The sequence below is a fragment of the Myotis brandtii genome, unplaced genomic scaffold (assembly GCF_000412655.1).
Source record: "Myotis brandtii unplaced genomic scaffold, ASM41265v1 scaffold84, whole genome shotgun sequence".
In the NCBI taxonomy this organism is placed as follows: domain Eukaryota; kingdom Metazoa; phylum Chordata; class Mammalia; order Chiroptera; family Vespertilionidae; genus Myotis; species Myotis brandtii.
This window is the reverse complement of record NW_005371410.1, coordinates 10,555,115-10,578,061: the sequence shown is the minus strand read 5'-3', so window position 1 is coordinate 10,578,061 and position 22,947 is coordinate 10,555,115. Positions and strand designations below refer to the sequence as shown.

General features: G+C 42.3%; 1 protein-coding gene across 2 annotated transcripts in view; it reads left to right on the top strand.

Moving 5' to 3' along the window:
* The window catches only part of SPTBN1 (spectrin, beta, non-erythrocytic 1), a 163,185-nt gene that overhangs the window by 10,136 nt on the left and 130,102 nt on the right, over nucleotides 1-22,947 (top strand). The window contains exon 1 of one of the 2 annotated variants that reach the window (XM_005884612.2): nucleotides 18,667-18,763. The exons of the other annotated variant lie outside the window; for it this stretch is intronic. The gene's annotated coding sequence lies outside the window, so the exon portion shown is untranslated. Of the gene's footprint in view, nucleotides 1-18,666; nucleotides 18,764-22,947 lie in introns of those variants that run through there. 2 annotated transcript variants of the gene reach the window in all.

The following is a 22,947-nucleotide window of genomic DNA, read 5'->3' as shown; positions in this document are numbered from 1 at the left end:
ATGAATAAATAAACTGTGTTACAGCTGTACAATGGGGTACTACTCAGCAATAAAAAAGAATGAACTATTGCTCTGTGTGACAACATGGGTGAATCTCAAAATAATTTTGCCGAGTGAAGAAACCAGACAGAAAAAGAGCTCATGCTATATGAGTCCATTTATATAGAAGATAAAAGCTAACCTATAGTGACAGAAAGCAGATCTGTGGTTGTTTGGGGGTGGGGGTGAGGCTATGTGGGGGTAGGCTTAGGAACGGCTAAAGAAGGGCTTGAGGAAACTGGAGTGATGGGTGTGCTCATTTTCTTGATGATGGCTTCACTGTGTATACATATGTCAAAACTTATCAAATTGTGTAATTTATATAGGTGCATTTCATTATTATACATCCATTATACTTCAATAAATCCTCTTTCCACCTGTCTACTGACTCCACCACTCTGTTGTATCCCACCCAATCAACTCACCCCCAGAAATGTAGGCAGGAATGGGCAAACAATTGTAGTCCAGTGTGCAGAATACTGTGCTAGATGGACATGGGCACACAGGGTGCAGTGAGGGCCCCTGCAGGAGGCGAGCTTGAGCTGAACATGAGGGGTATATGTCAGTGGGCATGCAGAGTCTGGGAACTGCAAGGGGCCTGAGTTACCTGGAAGGGGAGGGTGTTGTGTGGATTTGTGACAGTGGGGCATGAGACTGGGGGGGGAAGCCGGGGCCTTGTGTGCTTATCATACATTTGGGGAGCCCTGAGGCATCACTGCTGGTTGGTAAGCAGGGGAAAGACAAAATCAGCTCAGGGCCTGTGTCCATATCTAGGGAGGATGAGGAGGTAGGAATCTCAGGATCAGAGCTCAAGGAGTCCTTGCGAGATGGTCCTCCCAGTCTGTCCAAAGAATGTTCTTGTCAGAGAGAACCTTGTTAGCCAAGAGGACTGTCCTGCCAGACAGCTCTGCTCTGTCCAAGAAACTTCACACCACGTTGGAACCCCACCTGTACAAATACTTAAAATTTCTCATTTCAAAAAGAAAGCTATCTTTGTAGAAACAAAGGAAAATACAGTTTTCTTAAGAAAAATAAAAAAATCTAAATTGCCTTTAATACCACCACCCAGTGCTAACTTCTTTTAACATTTTGGTACATATTTATTTCAGATAAATGTATGCTTTCAAACAAAAATAGAATCATAATATGCATATTTTGTTACCTGCTATTTCATCTGAGCATCTTACTATGTTTTATATATGCATATAAAAATATCATTGTTTTTATTTGATGCATGAGAGTGCATATGTCACATATATCATGATTTATTTAACCAAAGCTCCTTTTGGGGATTTTTTTTTTTGGGTTATAATATTTTGTTATAAAATGTTTTAAATTCTTGGAAAGTCGGGATTTTGTTATTAAAAAGGTAAATCCAAGAATGTACAAATGTATTCAAACATCTTTTATCTATTACAGAAAAATAGTCCTCTTGATATTATAACTAGACGAAGGGAGGGATGTCCACTTCTAGAATTACACATGGGTACATACAGTGACTCTTTGTTACCCAGTGATAATTATTTCATCTGTGCTGCCCATAAAAAGTAGCCACCACTGTGAGCTTTATTGTTTCAAAGGAAGACTTCTTTCTTATCAGACATAAGTTAAAAAGCATTAGTAAGTTAAAAAGTGTAAATGTCCAAAATAAGTTTTAAAAGTATAACAGTAGTGGTTTTTGAATGTTCTGTGTATTGTTTTAAGCATTTTACATGTATTAACTCAATTCTCAAAACAATTCTATGAGATACAGGTTTAATCATTATTCCCATCTTACAGATAAGTAAACTGAAGCACAGAGGAGTTAGTAGCTTGACCAAATCAGTGATTAATTTAGATTATGAAAACGTAGTCAACATCAGATCACTAGTAAGTAAAGACGTGCAGATGAAAATGACAGAGTTATCACTTTGGAGGCCTTTGGTGACCTTGATTATTATGCCTGGGGTCGATCAGGGTAGAGGGAAAACAGGCCCTCCTGCACAGTGCTGGTGGGAGGGTCCATTTCTCTAGGGCAGTAGGTTTCTCTTCTAGATAGGTATCCTAAGAAAATAATGGTCAAGATTACAACGATAGTACTACATTCAAAAAAATACTATTGAGACGAGTGAACAACTGTGTGCCTTACAGAAAGGACTTGTTTCATAAATTATGGCATATCCATACTGCAGAACACTGCTCAGCTACCAAAAATGATGATTTGGGCATATGTTTATGGAAATAGCTGTTCAGGAAGTAGTAAATGGGGATAAACATACAGTGTGGAACATGAAGATCCGACATCTGTGCACACTCTGTGCTCCGGGTTGTGGGTGTGGGGCCCCCTCCAAGGGAACCAGCGTACCCGGCTTCCTCCCGCTCACTGCCGTGCCAGAGGAACGTGTCCTGCCTTGTCGGAGGGTGCGTGTCCGTTCAGGGGATCCCTCTGGGGCCCTCTGAATTTGAGCGTTATTAAAAAGGCCTGGCTTAGAACAGGGAGGGAAGGGATAAATGTATTTTGTTATAGATCTTATGTTAACTTCGTTTAACACACGTAGAAACGGAATTTTACAGCCAGGAAGTCCAGCCACAGTGGAACGACCTCTGAGTTTTGTTTTTTCAGGCTTCCTCTAGGACCAGTGGTTCTCAACCTTCTGGCCCTTTAAATACAGTTCCTCATGTGGTGACCCAACCATAAAATTATTTTCGTTGCTACTTCATAACTGTAATGTTGCTACTGTTATGAATCGTAATGTAAATATCTGATATGCAGGATGGTCTTAGGTGACCCCTGTGAAAGGGTCGTTCGACCGCCAAAGGGTTCTCGACCCACAGGTTGAGAACCGCTGCTCTAAGCCCACTTGGTGTACCTTCTTTCTTCTTCCCTTGACACTTGCTCCACCCAACGAGTTTTCCTCTTTACCTTTTTATTGTCCTGCCCCTTGGTGCTAGGACTTTACTATTTTCTCAGACCAAAATTTACCATCCAAATGAGGGCCTCGTGTCCCCTCAAGTCCTTTTGAATTCAGATAGTCTACTGAACAATATCTTGGTGTGTTACCCTTCTTAGGTAATTGAACTTTCACAACTGTATTTTCTCAAAGGTGGAACTATTTGGGGAATTGCAGGGATCATAACACCCCTCCCCACAATGGCAATTCTCCCTGAATCCTGCTCCAAGACATAGAATTTAAAGGCTGCCTTGATACCAAAAGCTTGTTCCTTGTGTTACAGAAAGAGCCTTATGTGGTGTGCTTTCCACATTTTGAAAAATGTCTGCAAATATTTTGGGAACTGAATTTTTGGGAAGGGCTACCCTCTGGCTGAACTCTGCTTGCAGAATCCATAAATACAGGGTTTCGGCCCTTCACAGCAGGACAGGTGCGAGTGTGCGCCAGAGACCATTTCTGCTAACATCCTGCCAGGGGAAGAGTAGAGAATAACAAGGGGAAAAAACAAAGTTCCTAGTTGGCTTTCCTGTGGAGACCATCCATCAAGTTGCTGTTGACTGTTTAGTTTTTTTAAATATTTTTATTGATTTCAGAGAGGAAGGGAGAGGGAAAGAGAGATAGAAACATCAATGATGAGAGAGAACCATCGATTGGCTGCCTCCTGAATGCCCCACACTGGGGACCGAGCCGCAACCGGGGCATGTGCTCTGACGGTGAATCGAACCGCTACCTCCTGGTTCATAGGTCAACACTCAATTACTGAGCCATGCCGGTCAGGCTTGACGTGTGTGTGTGTGTGTGTGTGTGTTTGTTTGCTTAAAGAGTGGGTATTCGAGAGTCTCAATTGGAAAGACCTTTTGTATTATGGTTTTATTAGATAGAAGAAATGGCATAGAGATGGGACTTCAGAGTCTGGAACAAACCCAGATTGAGAGGCAGCAATAGAGTATCGCCTAAGAGCATAGAGTGCTGCTTCTGGTGGGGCCTTCTGTGATGGTGGGCACGTTCTTTATTCACGCTATTTGGTTCAGTCTCCGTGAGCCAGCCACATGTGGCTTCTGCATGCCGATGGATAGTGCACTGAGGAGCTGAATTTTAAATGTTTTTTATTTTTAATTCATTTAATTTAAATAGCCACGTGTGGCTCGTGGCAACCATATTGGACCTCATAGCATAAACACTAAAAGCAGACCACTTGGGCTTAAATCCGTATTCCACTAATTTCACCTCTGACCTTAGGCCAGTTCCTTAACCATTCTGTGCCACAATTTTCTCATCTGTAAAGTACAAAAGATAATAGTGCCAACCTCAAAAAGATTATTTTGAGGGTCAAATGAGTTAATATTTTTAAAGGGCTTAAGACTGTCACATAGAGCTATATATGTGTTTGTTAAATAATGCAAACATACATATATCCACAAAATTAAAAATTAAAGCCAGATCCATGCTGTATATTTTCTTTCAAGAAACTCCCACACAACATATGTAATACTTTCAACAATAAAGATTTTTTAAAAAAAAAAAACCTCCCACACATTAATCATCAATGCATTTTTTTTTCTAAAACCCCTTTAAATACTGTGGAGATCAGCAAAATCATTCAATAAATATTTACTGAGCCCCTCCTTACTTTGTGGCAAATGCTGTGCTGGTGCTGGAGATAACACACTGTAGGGCATGAGACTTGGTTCTTACCCTCACCCTAAAAAAAACTAACATCTAGCAGAGTTTTCTCATCTGGTGTGTATGGACTTTTGGAACAGGAAGGGACTGTAGAAGTAGGGTAAATGCTCAGGTTCAGACCCAGAAACCTGGAGAAACTTAGCGTCTGCTCCCGGTCAGCTAGCCGGGACTTCATCTTTCATCGCCTGCCTGTTAGCTCACACCTCCCTTTGCACCTGCGGGCCAGGTGTGTCCGGAGTGCTCACCGGCCACTTCAGAAGCCTTACTTGTAAGATCACCACTTGTCCTCTGCTGCGAACGACTGATCTTTCAGTTCTCAGAATGACGATGATGACTGTTTTCCTAGATGGGGTTTTCTTTACAAAACAGTAGCAATTTGTATTCCCTATTAGTAAAAAAGGGAGTTCAGATATTATATTGAACAATAACTTGGTGTGTTGCCCTCCTTAGGTCATTGGACTTTCATATAATGACCTAATTGAACTTTCATAGTCAAAAATTACTTACCTATATAAAATTTTATTTGAATAAAATTTGAAAACCTGGGTTGGTCCCTCCGTGTTTTTGTTTGTTTAACTTGGCAGGTTCATGAGATTGAAAAGTCTGTTGGAGCCTATCACTCCATTTGATTTGTATGAACCTTTAAAAAATATAATATTAGTCCCAGCATTTATGAAGTACTATAATTCCGAACCATAATTGATTTGACAAGGAATGGACATAATGAAGGGAAGGCTGACTGGCTGGTTGTCTGTTGACTTGCTTTCAGCACCTGCTAAAACGTGGAGGGAGGGGAAGAGAGTCCGCCCGTTGGCTGTACATATGAAAAATATTAAAATGTCAGCATGGCCCAGGCACTGACATAAGAAAAATTGTTTAAAGTTAAGTCTCTAAATGATGTCCTAAAAACACATTTGTAATTACCTAATTAAATTAATAAAGGCTCCAGGTAATAGAAATAATATGGGAGGCATTTTCTGGCAGATAAAGCCCCAGGAACGTCCCCATCTGCACATGATTATGAAGCCCCTGTTGTTACTTTGCTTTCTCTCTTCCTCAGCCCCCACTTCTCACTACGAACTAATAGTACATAATAATAAAGCCCTGGACGCCAGCCAGCACCGAGTTGTGGCTAACTTTTAAGAGTGTTTGCGAAAGTTGGAAAAGCAATGCAGCTGTGACACTGGGTGCTTTCCAGCGGAGGATATGTTTTCCAGATGAAAGCGCAAATAGTAATTGAAATGTAATCAGTATTGGCATTTCCATGTAATAACTCTTTTCACTTTTTTTGTGATATTAATGGTTCATTTCTTAGGATTTGTTTTGTGCTTTTTTTGCAGCCTGTAAGCAAGGAAGAGTGAGGGAATGAATGAATGTTTTAGGCAGTTTTTCATTCTTTGTTGTTGTTTTTTTTTTAAAAAAGGCAAGTAGTCTCATTTGTTAGCCAAAGACTTATTGTAAATAACCACATAATTTTTGTTTTAGATATTTCATTGCGAGGCTCATGTTTCAGGCGGCAGAGGGAAGAAAATCTAAATCCCAGATACAGTGTCCAAACTGTAGAGCTGCCTGGAAACTTCTGGATCAGTCAGGCCGGCTGCAGCCTCAGAGTTCTGGTGTCCTCGGGGCCAGGCTGGCTGGAGATGCGCCTTCTTCTGAGAGACTGCCCCACTCAGCCCGGAGCTCACCTTTTCCGCCCCCATCCAACACCCTATTGGGGGGTGGGAGGGGTGGGCAGGTGATTGCATTGATAGTTGGGGCTTAGGAACCTTTTTTGTTTTAAACTAGAAGGGGCTCTTGTTAATCAGTAGTTCTCAACCCTTTTAAAGATCTTGGTGGCCCTGCTGGTGTGGCTCAGTTGGTTGAGCGTCCTATGCACCAGGAGCTTGCCAGTTCCATTCTGGTCAAGGGCACATGCCTAGGTTTCCGGCTCATCCCCAGTAGGGGGCGGTGTGCAGGAGGCAGCCAATTGATGTTTCTTTCTCATCCACATTTCTTCCTCTCTCTGAAATCAATGAAAACATATTAAAAAAAAAATCCTGATGCCTGCCTAATTAAGTCACAGAATCACCAGAAGTGATTACAGTGGGGCCTTGACTTACGAGTGTCCCGACTAACGAGTTTTTCGAGATACAAGCCGTCTCTCGGCCGATTTTTTGCTTTGAGTTGCGAGCTAAAATTAGGGTTACGAGCCAGCTTCAGATACCCCACCGCTAGTTGGCGTAGCGAACGTCACAGTGAACGCCACAACATCAGCCCAGCATCACGTGTCTCACTCGTTCCCTTTTTGATTTGACATACGAGTAATTTGAGTTACGAGCTCCGTCACGGAACGAATTAAACTCGTAAGTCAAGGCCCCACTGTATTATGTGTGGCCAGGCTGGGAACCACTGTCCTTGTCTGGTCCTCTCTTTACAGATGAGAAAACGAAGACCCCAAGCCTCTAGGTGACTTGTCCCAAGTTCCCCTCTGGCACTGGCCTGAGCGTGGGGAATGGGTTTCTGGAAGGGATGTGAGGCCCTCATTCCGACTCCCTGGTGATCTCCCAAGGTGATCTGCCCTGTGGAGAGTTGGGTGCGGAGGTTGCCAAAAGCAGGACCCCAGTGAGGAGGACAGAGCGTTGATCTCGCTGCCCCTTTCACCAAAGTAGAAACTGCCCGTGGTTTTCCCACCGGAGCTACTGCATTCCTCAGTGAGAGGCGTGATAACACTGCCTCTGCGGCTCCCATTCCCCCTTAGAAACAAGGAGGTTTGTAATTAGCTAAATGGGATGGCATCTTCCAGACCAGTTGCCATTTATCACAAAAGAGCCTTTTGAATAGTTGGTCCACTTTTGCATATTATAGAAGCCCTTTTAGGGGACAGTAGATATCATTTAGGCACAGCGTTTGGTACACCTGGCAATTTCTAATGCTACGTGTATCTGTTAAGGATAAACCAGTTGAGTGCTAGCCTGGCGGGACAGTAAGGTGTAGGGCTGTGGTATCCAAAAATGGGGGTTGGACCCTGTGGACTCTAAGTTGGTCTGCCCCCAGCCCTTCTGAGTCCGAGGCTTTGTCTAAAATGCCCTCCTTACCTGTGCACTTGCTCCGCTGCTCCTCGCCGCGGCAGCGATGCCCTGGAGGGTAGTCCCGGAGGGTGTGACCTGGCTTGACCGCACTGGCACCTCTGACCGTGGGGACAGTCCGCCTTGGGGGTGAAGCCTCTGAGGACAGGAGAGCACAAGGGAGAGGGTCCAGGGAGTTGTGACCGGAGAGGACGTTGGGCTGTGGAGCAACTTGTGTGCATAAGACTTTTCTTGAGAAAAGTGTCATTGCATTTTTGGGAAGTTATTTACAGTTCCCTGAAAATTTGTACTTCAGGTGGTCATTAGCATATTTTGGAATGTTTGATAGAAAAACATTTGCAACCCGGCCAACTTGGCTCAGTGGTTGATTGTTGACCTATTATTGAACCAGGAGGTCACAGTTTGATTCCCAGTCAAGGCACATGCCCAGGTTGTGGGCTCAAACCCCAGTGTGGGGTGTGCAGGAGGCAGCTGATCAATTATTCTCTCTCATTATTGATGTTTCTATCTATCTCCCTCTCCCTTCTTCTCTCTAAAAATCAATTTAAAAAAACACATGAAAAATATAATAATTTTTTTTTCAAAAAGAAAAGAAAAACATTTGCATTGTAAAGCAAGGCTGGATTAAAGGGCTTTGGTTCATTTCCGGACCTGCCGTTTATTTTTATAATGTGACAGCATTCGTTTACAAATGTAAAACTCGGAAATGAAAAATATGTGTGGTGTGTGTGTGTTTTTTCAGGATGTCAATCAGAGAGCTCCCTCATCCCTTATCTAAAACACTCACTGACCTCTGAAATGACGCCCTCCACCCCCTGGTCCCCCTAGTGTGAGACTATGGCTGTGATGGGGAAGTAGTGATCTTCTCCTTTCTGGCCCAAAAGGCCTCCCCCTGCTAGCGTCTGGATTACTCTTGTCAGGAGCCAGTTGTAAGGACCTAAGGAATGCAGACCAAATCGGCAGCCGGCATCCGTTTAGCACTGTGGGGTGATCACGCTGACGCCCTGGTCTGCCTGCATCTGCCCACCCCTCCTCTGTGAGGAGTTGGTTTACATGGGAGAGACGGCTGCTCCAGACGTTACTGTCTATTTCTGGCAACAGGCGCCACCGAGGTGGAGGATACCTCCTGCCATTGAGAGGAAGTGAAATAAATATGCACTCTGGAGGACAGGTCCCGAGGCCGGCCGGGCCGTGCATGCACGGGTGACAGCTCCCAGCCTGCTTTTCCTGCAAGGTTCTGTACACACGGAAAGATTAACGGACCTCGCCTGAAGTCAGGCAGGGTTGTGTTAATGAAAAATCTCTCTCAATGCAAAACCAAGGGCAAACTCTGGCTTTGCTGTGGGTTTTTTTGCTTTTGCTTTTTAATTTTCCCCAGTTTGGAATGTACACTGAAAGTGGGGGCTGCTCATCCCTCCTTTGTGAAGTCTGCTGAGCTGGTTAGCAGGAACTTTCTGGAACTTCCAGAGGGAGGTTCCTGGAGAGAGAGTGAGTGGGGAGCAGTCTGCTTGAGGAGGGCCAGCGCTTGGCTTCGTCCTCTGCAAGATCAGGAGGGAGCTAACACCGCAGCCCACCCACCTCGGGGGAATTCAGGTGGCATTACTCCGTGTTCCCTCCTCCATCAAGAGGAAAGGAGAGCTGAGGGTCCCTGTCTGTAGCTGGCATCTTTCCTGGCACAGCAGAGGGGTTCTAACAGCTGGGCACATTCCTAGTCTCTAGTCAGTGACCTCTAAGTTAAAACAAAAATTCTTTTGCCATGTGGAGCTTGTTACTCTGTTGAACTTATTAATTAAAAAAAAAAGAAAAAGAAAAAAGACATTCTTGGGTCCTGGTCATCCAGGCTCACCTGCCCCTGAGACTGGTACCTCCATTCTGATGTACTCTGCTGTTCTTGTGTAGTCCATTTGGAGAGGAGGCTGATTTCATGGGTACTCCGGCTAAGCCAATGGCTGCCTTCCTGTTCGAAGAAGACTAGGCACCGTGTGTATGTGTGTGTTGGGGGGTGTCTCTTTACTTACCTGGTTAGTGCTTTTACAGTGAGAGGAAGCTAAGGAGCCCGGCACCCTCCCCGTTAGCCTCCTGCAGGCCCCGTGTGGGGAAAAATGTGTTTAGAGAAATCTGTTAGACATTGGCTGCGTACTCCTTCACTCCTCCTCCTAGAGAATCTGAGGAATTTAGCAGAACTTGAAAGTATTCAAGGCTGTGAGGCACAAGCATGAAAATGACCATCCTTGTAGGTCACCAGTAGAGAATCTGAGGAATTTAGCAGAACTTGAAAGTATTAAAGGCTGTGAGGCAAGAAAATCGTCATAAGCATGAAAATGACTCTCCTTGTAGGTCACCATGTTTGATCTATGCTCTCATCACTTTTTTTCTAGTCTCTGAACACACACTCCCTACTGGGGATGTGCCCGAAACCAAGGTACATGCCCTTGGCTGGAATCAAACCTGGGACCTTTCAGTCCGCAGGCCAACGCTCTATCCACTGAGCCAAACCGGTCAGGGCCCTGGTTAGTGCTTTTACAGTGAGAGGAAGCTAAGGAGCCTGGCACCCTCCCTGTTAGCCTCCTGCAGGCCCCGTGTGGGGAAAAATGTGTTTAGAGAAATCTGTTAGACATTGGCTGCGTACTCCTTCACTCCTCCTCCTAGAGAATCTGAGGAATTTAGCAGAACTTGAAAGTATTCAAGGCTGTGAGGCACAAGCATGAAAATGACCATCCTTGTAGGTCACCAGGTTTGATCTATGCTCTCATCACTTTTTTTCTAGTCTCTGAACATAACTCTTTTTGAGCAACACAGCAATATATAAAAACATATGCCCATCACCAAAAAGCAAAACCAACTAACTTATAGCTGAGAAACTACTCAATGCCTAACTCTTCATCATTCTGTTGCTGAATATGGTTCAAGGGAATGGCTTTCCCATCCTTTAAAAAAAAAAAAACTATGCTCTCATCACTTTTTTTCTAGTCTCTGAACATATCAACTCTTTTTGAGCAATATGGCAATATAAAAAAAATATATGCCCATCATCAAAAAGCAAAACCAACCAACTTATGGCTGAGAAACTACTAAATGCCTAACTCTTCATCATTCTGTTGCTGAGTATGGTTCAAGGGAATGGTTTTCCCATCCTTTCTTTTTAAAAAAAAAAATGTATTGATTTTTAGAGAGAGAGAGAAAGGGAGAGGGAGAGAAAGAGAAACATCAGTGTGAGAGTGAAACATCAGTTGGCTGCCTCCTGCATGCCCCCTACTGGGGATTGAGCTTGCAAACTAGGCAATTGCCTCTGACCAGGTATCGAACCTGCAGCCTTTCAGTGCACTGGACAACACCCAACCAACTGAGCCCCGCCAGCCAGCGCTCCATCCTTTCTTGATGCTTCCAAATGTGTCAGTTCACAAGTTTTCAGAAATGTTTTGGTGTTATGATCTGCCTATAGAAAATGGATGAGATAAGGACACTTCTGGAAACGGCATTTAAACCAGCCATATAACAAAACAAATTCTACGGCTGGTATGGTACCTTGGTTATTTGATTTGGTTTGTCACCAACTTATCTTCTGAGTATCCCCCTCGCTATGTCAGGACCTAGCTGCAAAATGACTGATGCTGGGTATGTGTGCATTGACTTGTAAGTACACTAGGTGGGACTGATGAGTTCAGATCCCCTCCATTATAGCAAAACTCTGATCAGGAGGATCATAGAGTAATTTCTTAGGGAAACTAGAATGCAGTCCCTGAAAATGATAAAGCAGAGCAAGGTTTTCATTTAAGCAGTATAAAGAAAGGATGTGTGAACCTTGAGCTGTTTTATCTTCCGACTTCCTGACGTTTTAAATAAAAAATTTTTGTATTTTCACACCTGTGTAGGTATGTCTCCACATTTGGCAAAGAACAAAATCCCAGACTCAATAATGTGCCCTGGGTGATAAGAATGTCACACCAACACAGGCAGAATTTTCTAATTAAACGTTTTTTGAATGAACAGATGTTCTATTTGTACCTTATATTTTTAAAAGTGTACCATTGCCTAACAAAATTAATTGTTTTGATAAATATTTCCAGTGGTGCACTTCATGTCTCCATCAACATGTAAAACCTGCTTTCAAAGCTTTTAGCCCACTTTTCAGTAGGGTTGTGAAACTCAATGAAACGTTTGTTAATGTTTGTAGAAGAACACTTGTGTTTTAAAGAGAATGCAAAGATTTTAATATGAAAACACCCCAACAAAGAAAGATTATAATTAAAATAATAGAGATTCAGCCCGGCCAGCATGGCTCAGTGGTTGAGGGTCGATCTATGAACCAGGAGGTCACGGTTAGATTCCTGGTCAGGGCACATGCCTGGGTTGCAGGCTCATGCAGGAGGCAGCTGATCAGTGACTCTTTCTCATCAGTTCTATCCCTCTATCCCTCTCCCTTCTCTGAAATCAATAAAAATATATCTTAAAAATAAAGTAGTAGAGATCCAGTTAAAAATAGGAATGGAAAAGCCATTCTTTTGAACCCCATTGAAGAGAGTATCGTGCCTACCTTGGGAAACCAAGTTTTGAGACTGTAGCATTACTACAGTGTGCTGATCACAAGAATGGTAAACACTTTGTGGTTAACCAAATCCTAGAGGCCTGTTAGTTGGACAGGATCTTAGAATTCCTGCAGCCCAGCTTCCTCCACGGTATGTGGTTCCCTCTGTGGCTGCCCTGTCAAATGGTACATCCCCACCCTGCAGGAACCTCTGGTGATGCCCTGAACTCCCTGCTGTCTGGCCAGCCCTCGGCATTTTTGGAGAGCTCTGGTTGTTAGAAAGCGCCTTCTAACCCTGAGTCTCTATGAATGTGTTGCTCTCTGCCTGCCAAGGAGGCTGTGCCAGAGCCCACATGAGAACTCCTGAGGCCACTTAAAGATTGGTGCTGAGTGTTCCTTTAAGATTTTTCCCTAAGGTGAGGGGGGCGGGTGGGGGGGGGAGGGGTTCCTGGCTCCTGGGCTGGAAATCTCAGGCATTATACAGACTGTCTGCCCCCTTCTGGACACTCTTTGGGGGTTTTCTAACAACAAAGCCATCCAGGACTATGCTACCTTCTGCTGGTGCTTCATATTGAGCTGGCCACGTTTTCGGTGGACTACTGCCAGTTTTCACTTTTTCTAACCGTGGGTAACCTAAAAAACTAAACGTAGGACTATATGTGTTCTTGAACAATTTTTTGACTCTTCTTGGTCCAGGGTCCCCTACCTGTGTGAAATTTACTTTCTGAGGTAGTGAGGAGAGTTCTGATGAGGCCTGGGAACTTGCCTCACCACCCTTTAATTTTTGGGTTGGCACCCGGTGAATACAGCTGTTCAGCCAGCAACGAGAATTTGACTTGGGAAATTAGCCTCCATGATTTAGAAGTTTGAAGTTGCCATTAGAAGTTTTCCCTTTGCTCAGTGAAGGAAGTTAAACATTCCAGTGTTTAAATACAGTTTTTAAAAAAAAAAGTAAAACGTAGATAAATCTTGATCGTTTAGCAGTTAATTTCAGTTTTGTTTTGTTTTTAACTATTTACAGCTTTCATTTGAACAAATTTACCACTGAATAAGCTGGAAATATTTTTTTCTTGGTACAGCAGATTCGGTAGGGAAAGTGCCTATAATATCCTTGAAAGTGAGGAATTTTTAAGCATGAAGTTTATTAATTAAATATTTCCTTGTTTTCTGTGTGCTGGGCATTGTACCTAGGGATGCACTGATTTAAAATAAAAAAAATAATAATAACAGAAATAAAAACAGCCCTGCCCAGTGTGGCCCAGTTGGTTGGGCATCGTCCAATGCAACAAAAAGTCGATGGTTCAATTCCAGGTCAGGGCACATGCCCGAGTTGGGGGCTCACTCCCTGGCAGGGAGTGTGCAGTAGGCAGCCAATTGATGCTTTGCTCTCACATCGCTGTTTCTCTCTCTTCCTCTCCCTCTCTTTCTAAAAATCAATTTAAAAACTTTAAAAAGAAAGAAAGAAATGCCTAATCATGGAGGTTATAGTATACGATATAAGGTGAGATAGTCATTTAACAAATAATGACATGGGCAGTTATTTAAGAACACTCCCTGGAGAAAAGAGACCAGCAAGAGCACCCAACAGGAGGCTCTGGGCTGGGGCGGGGGCTTGAGGAGAATCTAGAGAAAGGCCGACCTGGTTCTCATTTGTCTGTTATCCTGATCTCTAAAATCACAAGTTATTGAGAGATAGCAGCTCCATTACTCAAGAGATTAGAAAGCCTTCCTTGATTACAGGAGCCCTTTTGGGTTGGGGTTGGCATTAAATGTCACAAAAGACAGCACTAAAATATCCAGCCACCACTGGGGTGCCCAACCCCTGACTTTCTCTCTGCACAGAATCATAGAAGGCTAACAGAATTCGTTTCTCTCCAATGCTCTAAAATGCCCTACCATCCTATTAATTCACGGTGTTGCAGAGCTGGACCAAAAAAAAAAAAAGGCAACTTCTTTGAAAGCACTTGGAGGCAGGAAAAACAAAGTTCATAGATATTTTGGGAAGCAGAAAATGGGCTTATAAATAACATTTCAAGGAGATGAAAGTACAGGCTTGATTTTGGTCAGGCAAAGAGTTCAAAGATGAAGTCACATCAGTAGGGAGCTTTTAAAGAACTCAGAGTGGTCTGGGTGTTCTAGTTCTTGTTCTTTTAAGCCTGTTCCCCCCGCCCGGAGAGCAAGGACAGGTCCTGGTCTCCTCTGCTCTTGAACCTGATTGAGGACTTCAGCTCAGACCTCGTTTTCATTTTGAAGTAAGTTGAGCAGTAGAGGGGGAGCCAGGCACATCCGAGTGGCAGGCCCATGCCCAGTAGCTTTGGGTAGGCTGTGCTTTATCCTGTGCCTTTCTGATAAGTTTGCGAAGTGTTGGGTCGTTGGCTCTTTTGCTTAGGTTATGGCAGTGATGGCGAACCTTTTGAGCTTGGCGTGTCAGCATTTTGAAAAACCTTAACTTAACTCTGGTGCCATGTCACATATGGAAATTTTTTGATATTTGCAACCATAGTAAAACAAAGACTTATATTTATGATATTTATTTTATATATTTAAATGCCATTTAACAAAGAAAAATCAACCAAAAAAAATGAGTTTGCGTGTCACCTCTGACACGCGTGTCAGAGGTTCGCCATCACTGGATTATGGTCTGGTCCTATGGTAGTATTTGTATCTCGTCCTCTCTGATGAGTGCATGATCTGAGTTATGTATCAGAGGGCGAGCCCTCTGTGATGCTAAACTTATGGCAATATATTAAACACTGGCTCGTTTTTTTTTTGCGTATCAGTGCTTAAATACAGGGTGGAGCAAAAGTAGGTTTACAGTTGTTCAAATGGAAAATCATCATATATAAAGAGGTCATCATATGCAAATTAACCCTCACACCCTCAGAAGATGGCTGCCTACGACCAGGCTGACAGTGGGGTTAGTGAGGGACGACCAAATGACTGAACAGGGGGGGGGGGGGGGGGGGGGGGGGATGGCCGTGAGGGGAGTAAATGTGAATTCCGACATTTACTTCACCTGACCTTTGTTTATCAGGCTTGATATGGAGCACCTTTAGGATCAAGCTTTTAAACAGTAATGTGCAGCATTCGAATTGATTATAGCCTGATACATTGTTAAGTTGTAATTAGAAAGTTTGTTTTGCAAATTGATCAAGTTTAAACAAATTTTAGTCATAGAGGTTTGATTGTATTAAAATGGTAAATATTAGAATGGTTTTTCTGGGATTGACTTCACTTCTCCTTTTCAAGTACCGTAGGCCAACCTTTACTCATTTTGTTTATTTGAAAGTTTACAGATTTCTAAGTAAGTTTGGGAAACATTTACTGGGCATACAAAAGGGGAAGGCTTGCTGCTCAAGTGTTAGTTAACCCAAGCAATTGGAGTTGTCTGAATTGCTCTCTGAGAAAATTTAATAGTATTGAAACCTTGGGACATTTGGAGATGATCATTTTGCAAAGGAGAATGGTTCTTAAAATATTACGTATTAAGATAAGTATGTTTATTCATCTCCAATGATACTGTGAAATTACTAGTAGTGCTTACTCCATTCCTATCCAGATACGGCTTATTTTGCAACAGTTGAAAATAAACTGCTTATAAAAATTCATCCTTTGCTAAATGAAACCGAGTGAAGAGACGGTTGCTCCTTAGGTAACAATGAGACTTTTACTGGGGTTCAGGATACATGTTATTTAGGCAGAAAGAAGCACTGTGTTTTAGAGTTAGGTTGCTCTGGAGTGCCACTGCTCCTACCGCCTACCATTTTACCGGTATTTCACAGCTGTTTCTAAGCAGCTGCTGTGGCTTAAGGGTGGTGCTGGTGACAGAAAGATGACGAGAACAGAGAAGATCCTGGTTCTCATGGAGCTTAGTGTATAGGCGTGTGAGCCTCATCCATCTTTCATGTAGTGTTGCTTTTCATTACAAGTTTACATATTTTTTTTTTCATTTGATCATTATTCCCGGTATTTGAGACATACATTTTTACTTGATAGATCGGCAGAGAATTTAGGCACTGGCTGCTCTCGGAGTAAAAGTCAGCTTCCAAATAGAAAACACGTTATTGCCTCTGTTGTTCAGGCACAAACGATACTGATTTATGCAATTTTACAAAAAATAAGGCAGTGAAATGCCAAGCAATGAAAATTCAGAATCGGCATTTTGGTAGCAGTGCCATTAAATCTATATTGTAAAGTAATTTAAAACTACCAGGAAGTAAGGGTAAGACCAAAATGGTTATTGGCCATAAGATCAGTGCTAGATCTGCGTTGAGTTAATGATTTCAGGTTGAATTGCTTCTCCCTGTAAGGAGAAAAAAAAAACAAGGATGGCCTTCAACTATCAGTTAGTTACGTGAAGATAGCCCTTAGTAGAAATCATTTAAAATTTTTTCATTTGTTTCAAGGTAGGTTATTTTAAGATTTATAGGTAGATGTTGGAAAAGCTTATCTTGCTCTCAAAATCTGTTTTCAAAGTAAACCTAGTTTTAAAATATTTTAGGGCTTACAGATTTATATTTGGAATCTAGATTGCATCATGCAGACGGGGGAAAAGAAATCAAATACTTTGTTAAATTTTTTAATGTACAAATAGTAAATGAGGATAAACAAGTATGCAGAATAGTAAGAATTTTCATTCAAGGCACTCAGTAAATCTGTTTATAATTTTACTGTTCTTTGTGCAGTTTACTCTAAAATGGAGGAAGATGCTCTGTTGTTCCCCCTACATTATACTCTTTCTTATTGTAGAAATGTTCTCTTGGTAATATAAATTCTTAAGCCATAGAAGAAAATAAAATTAATTATAGTCAGTATATTTTTCTCTAGTGAAATCTTTAAAAATAATTCTCTTTATAGTAAGAGTTAATTTTGCTCCTCCAAACAGTAGAGTCTGGTGTAACCTGCCCATGTTAAAAAGTAATTTTTTCCCCTAGAACTTTGTTCATAAAACTAGAACCAGCCTTTCAGTGGCATTTTTCATCTGTGTAGGAAAGAGATTATTTCTGAATATTGGGAATGAAGGTGTCTTAGTCCATTTGGGATACTATGATAAAAATATATTTTCTCATGTATTGAAGAACCTTGAGTCCATTAGATATTTTTCTCATATGGACCATTATTAAAGTTATTGTGCCTCAAAATGTAGGCTAAGCTATTCATTCAAAGCATGGGCTTTGGAGTCATACACATTGGTTAAAATCCTATTGGCTTCCTCATTTCCTTGCTGTGTTACCACAGAAAGCCTTAGTTTATTTATCTGTAAAATAAGGCTAATAATAACTACCTCAGAAGGTTGCTGGGGAGGACTGAATAAAAAAAGCACCCATGCCTACATGCAGTAAAGTAAGCCAGCAAGAAAGTTAAGTTATTTATAATAGTATTAGAGTTTTCTTTGGCTGTTAGACTCATCTGCTCTCTACATTTTAAAGATTAGATTGAGTTCTTGTGGTTCTGGGTTCAGTGATGATAAAGATATTACAGATATAATTAAAGATATTATAGCAGTGTGACGATTCAGTTGTTTAACTCTTGGGTGTAGGCCCCAGTTTCCACATGTTAATAACTAAGATAGAAAACAAAATAAGTTAGTTGAAACCTCAAAATCTGTTTTGAGGTTTCAGTAATCCTAATAAATGTAAAGGGATTATATTTGCCAACTAAATGGCAGAGACTCTTAGATTGGATTTTAAAAGGAAGAGACATACCTAAAATAAAATGACTCAAGAAGATGAAATAATAGAATGGAAAAAAATATAATAGGCCAATATTACTTTCAATAAAAGTGGAATTAATGTGTGAATAGGGAGAAAATAAGGTATTTTATCATGTTAACCTACCAAGAAGATAAAATAATTATGGTTTTGGATGTATATGCAGGGAATTTTAAGGAAAATCTGATAAATTCACAATTAATATATTCTGTCACTGATAAACAAAACATACAAAAGTTAGTACAGAGTATTTGAAGGCCACCTTTGTTAACGAGGTTTAATTATTAAGTCTCTGAGTGCCCTTCTCTTTCCAAATGGTCCGATTCCATGAATTTTGGCCCGTTTGTACAGCTGTGTCATGCTTTTTGTACAGTTGACATGTTTCTGTAAAACTGCAAGTAACCTAGAAAATTTAAAAAGTGAATGATACTGTTAAACAATAACTTTCAAGGCCAAAAGTTTTTCTGAAGGAAAGGATTTCTTGAACCATATGCTAGCCAGAAAAGGGACCAGGGCCTGGGGCGTGCAATCTAAGCCACCAGCAGCAGGGCTCGATGGAGAAGACACAGTCATCTGCATCCTAGAATTGATGGGGCCCTTTTATACAATGAGTTTGGGGAAGAAAGATGGAGGTTGTTTTGAAAGACTTGGCTATAGATAAAGGGATGGGGTGTGGGAGAAGATGAAGCAGGGCTAGTTCTGGCATAGGTGTGCCGTGTATAAGGAAGGAGTGTTTGCTGCTCTTGGATCGTTTGTGCGCCATAGGAACGTTCATGCAGCGGCGTCTGGTGGTCGGCTGTTCTCTAGGTAAGAGCTGAAATATCCACATCTTGTTTGTGAGCAGAGAACGTGGGATGTTCAGGATGGTGTCTTGGGCCTTTATGTGGAGCTAGCTCCATGAGCCTGAGTAGCAGTAGGTTAGCCGAGTTTATTCATCGCTGAGGTTCTAGATGTGGTTTCTTGCAGAGTCCTCGTTACAGGCTGTTTTATAGATTTATAGATTCTGCAGGGTGCTTCCGCGAGCAGGTTGCAAGCAGGGTGTGTCTCCCTTGCTTTCTGGCAGCTGAATAGTTGGAGGGTTGAGGCAGAACTCTATCAGGTCTGTTTCCGGAAATTCTCAGGCACAAAGTTTGGTCCCTTAAAGTCCCTGAGCAGAACTTTTTTTCCCAGATTACACACCACCAGTTCAGTGTATGCTTTTTCAAGTCTTTTATGAGTAAAGTGGGAGGTTTTTAAGTGTCTGCAGAGCATTTGGGTCTGTGAATTCTGCCAAAGTAATTGTTAGCATATGGTTTTCCTTCTGAAAAAAAGAATTGGCAAATGTTAGTCACCTTTTTAAAAAAAAATTTATTTAATTTATTTGAGCCTTTAATTAAGATTGGGTATTAACGAAGTGTGTGTTTGTACATGTGTATTTGTGCTCCTGTCTGTTGCTTTGATCTCTGAAATCTGAGTAGTTCAGACAAAAAAAATTATTTTTATAAATAAAAACTAAAGAGGGAAACTTAAATGCTAATATGTACAGGGGGAAGCACCTTATTCAATGTGTGTCCGTGTTCAGTTAGCAGCTAGTCTAAAACGTGACTGCTTGAAGGCAAGTGCTCACCAAGCCCATGTAGCTCAGAGGACTGTGTGTTTGGGGCTTTGTGAAGGATGGAGATAGTACCAGGGTGGCTTGAATAGACATCTCTTCTTCCGCCTCACCTTCCAGTCCTCTACCTACCAGTCTTTCACCCACCCAGCTGTCCCACAAATAAATAATTAGCAAGCACATAATGTTTTGAGGCACCCCGCTAGGAGATGAGAGAGATAAAGACAGTATGACTAGGATGTGATCCCAAGAGTCTATGGCCTAGTGACAATAAGTCAGTAGATGTTTAGTAATTATGAAACAGTCTTATGATGGTAAGTGATAGATCAGAAGTATATAAAGTGCCTGAGAGGGAGTGGAGTACCTATGCAGGCTCTCTCAGGTTGTCTCATTTAGACCAGGTGCTGGTGAGTGGGTAGTAGCGGCTTCCTGGTGGAGGTTGGATTTGAGTAGAGAGCTCTTTCAGGTAGTAGTTTTGGAGGCAAAATAAGGGCACAACCTTTCCCTCAGGAGCTATAAGCGCTTGGGACAGGAATAGTGAGCTTAGGACAAGAGTATTGAGACGTGGCTGGAGAGCTGGGCAGGGCCCCGTCATGAAGAGTCTCATTTCGGACTTTGGCATTATTCTGAAGGCGTAGGGATTTATTGTTGGAAGGCATGGCCATCAGTTGGTTTGTTCATAGGAATGAAATGAGAAAGGTCCCTCTGGTGGCAGTGTAGGGGAATGGATTAGGGGTTAAAATAAGAGGTGAGGTGCACAGTAAGAAACTATTGCTTGAGCTAACTCAGTGGATTTTTGGGAGGTACAAGCAACCAGGGGGCTGGACAGAAGAAAAACAGGGCTTGTAAGGAGGAATTATGAGTTTCGCTTTAGACACTGACTTGACGATCCATAGGAGACAACAGCAGTTAGCCACCCAGGGAGCAGTAGTCAGCCCAGGGTGGGAGCCAAAGACGCGAGTAGGTAACGTCACCCAGGGATTTTGTAGAGTAACACAAGAGGGCAGAGGAGGGAAGCTTGGAGATAAATAAACTATAAAGAAAAAACCCGTCGTCCTGTACCTGTGTGACATGGAAAATCTATTTGTGATCTTGGAAAGGAACAGAACAGATAAAGTGTTTTCTGTCTGGGCGTTGCCAGATATTGACTTTCAGAATTGTAATCAATAAAGAGGACAACTAATAGAACACTCCAGTTTCTCTCCTGGTGGTTATGGCCTTGTGATAACACATGCCAGGGCTGTAGGAACCTCTTTGCCTCATAGGTCTAGGTCAGGGGTGGGCAAACTTTTTGACTCGAGGGCCACAATGGGTTCTTAAACTGGACCGGAGGGCCGGAACAAAAGCATGGATGGAGTGTTTGTGTGAACTAATATAAATTCAAAGTAAACATCATTGCATAAAAGGGTACGGTCTTTTTTTTTTTTAGTTTTATTCATTTCAAACGGGCCGGATCCGGCCCGCGGGCCGTAGTTTGCCCACGGCTGGTCTAGGTGGATAATCGTTTCCTCATCCACTTCTGTCTTGGTCTGCCAGAAATGAAATTATATTCGTATTGAAGCAGAAAATGATAAAGCTTTTGGAATTTCCTTATATTTTTTGGAAAATTCTAGTTCATAGAACATAGGCTTAAAGAAGATATTTGAGGGAGGAGGCTTGGCTTGTTTTTACATATTCCTTATTGTTACACACACACACACACACACACACACACACACACACACAGGAGATGAAGAAGAGCAGCAAAGGTAGGTATGTACTTTTAACCATCTTCTCAAAACCAAGCCTCCAAAAACATGGATATTAGCCATAACACACCCAGGATATTATTGAATTGTATCTATCCAGGGATTAGTTCATGAATTCCTGCCATGGTGATCAAGTTAGGTGGACTCTGGACCATCACTGAGTCAGTAGAAGCAATGGAATCCCTTCTCTAGGAAAGGAGATTGTGTTGCCTCCTGCCAACCTTAAATAGTCCTCTTAAGATTTCCTAATGGCAGACCCATCAGGCAGAATTCCAACATGGACTGCCCTCCTCTCTTCTCTCCTGATCTTCCCACCGCCACTTGGGAAGTACAGATTGCTTCTTCACTGGCCCCTGGGGCACATGGCTAATAGCATCTTGGGGAGATGTAGCCCTTTATAGATAACCTTTGGGGGACACCTGTATGTGTGCTATAAACTGCCTTCACAGCTGGCACAGCCCTTGTTGAAATGGGTTGGAAGATGATGTTTGTAGCATCTTTTTTTCGGGACTTCCCACGCCATGGGCACACTCACCCATCCATCCATGCCCTTTCCTTGACTCTGACTGTTCCTTTACCCTCAGGTCACTCTGTTGTTGCTCTTGACTGCCTAGAAGCACCCTTTTGCCATTGCTCTGGTGGGGATGTGGGATGTTTTGCTTTGACAGTGCCCTGAAAAATTCAGAAATGTTTCTGATATCCAAATTCTTAAACACTCGAGTGAAGCAATCAAATAAAAAGGATACCTTAGAGCATCAATATTTCTTTTGTACACAGACTAGTAAGAACTTTTTATTTTTATTTTTTATTGATTTCAGGGAGGAAGAGAGAAAGAGATAGAAACATCAATGATGAGAGAGAATCATTGATTGGCTGCCTCCTGCACGCTCCCTACTGGGATGGAGCCCACAACTTGGGCATGTGACCTGACTGGGAATCTGTGACCTCCTGGTTCATAGGTCAACACTCAATCATTGAGCCACACCGGGCGGGCTAGTAAGAACTCCTCTTCCCACACTCCTATTTGTTTTAAAGCACCATGGTGTTAAGAACACCATTAAAAAGAATTCTTAGAAAAGAAATGTGCTTACCTTCTCTGAAGGACTTGTTTTTAGCTTAAGGAAAGAATTAACACTGGCTTGTTGAGAAATTTGTGGGAAGTAGTTGGTGATTTGGGGGCTAAATCAGTGGTAGGAAAAGATTCATGGGGTTGGAAAGGATTGTGGTTGGGCTTACTCAAGAGTCAGATGTGCTGAAGTCCGGGCACAGGTTGGTAGCTGCCCTGGAGGCTGAGGTGTGGCTTGTTCTCAGTGGTCAGCAGGTGGCACCAAATAGCCAAAACAAATCTGGACCAAAGTGGTTAGATTTCACCTTGGATTGTGTGCTTTCAGAAATTTGGTATTAATAGTCCTTTCAAGCCCAGCCAGCGTGGCTCAGTGGTTGAGCGTTGACCTATGAGCCAGGAGGTCTGGCTCTTCTATTCCCAGGCAGGGCACATGCCCGGGTTGCGGGCGCAGGCCCCAGTGGGGTGTGTGGAGGAGACAACCGATCAATAATTCTCTCTCAACATTTTTGTTTCTATCTCTCTCTCCCTTCCTCTCTGAAATCAATAAAAAATATATTTTTTATAAAAAAATAGCACTTTTGCAATC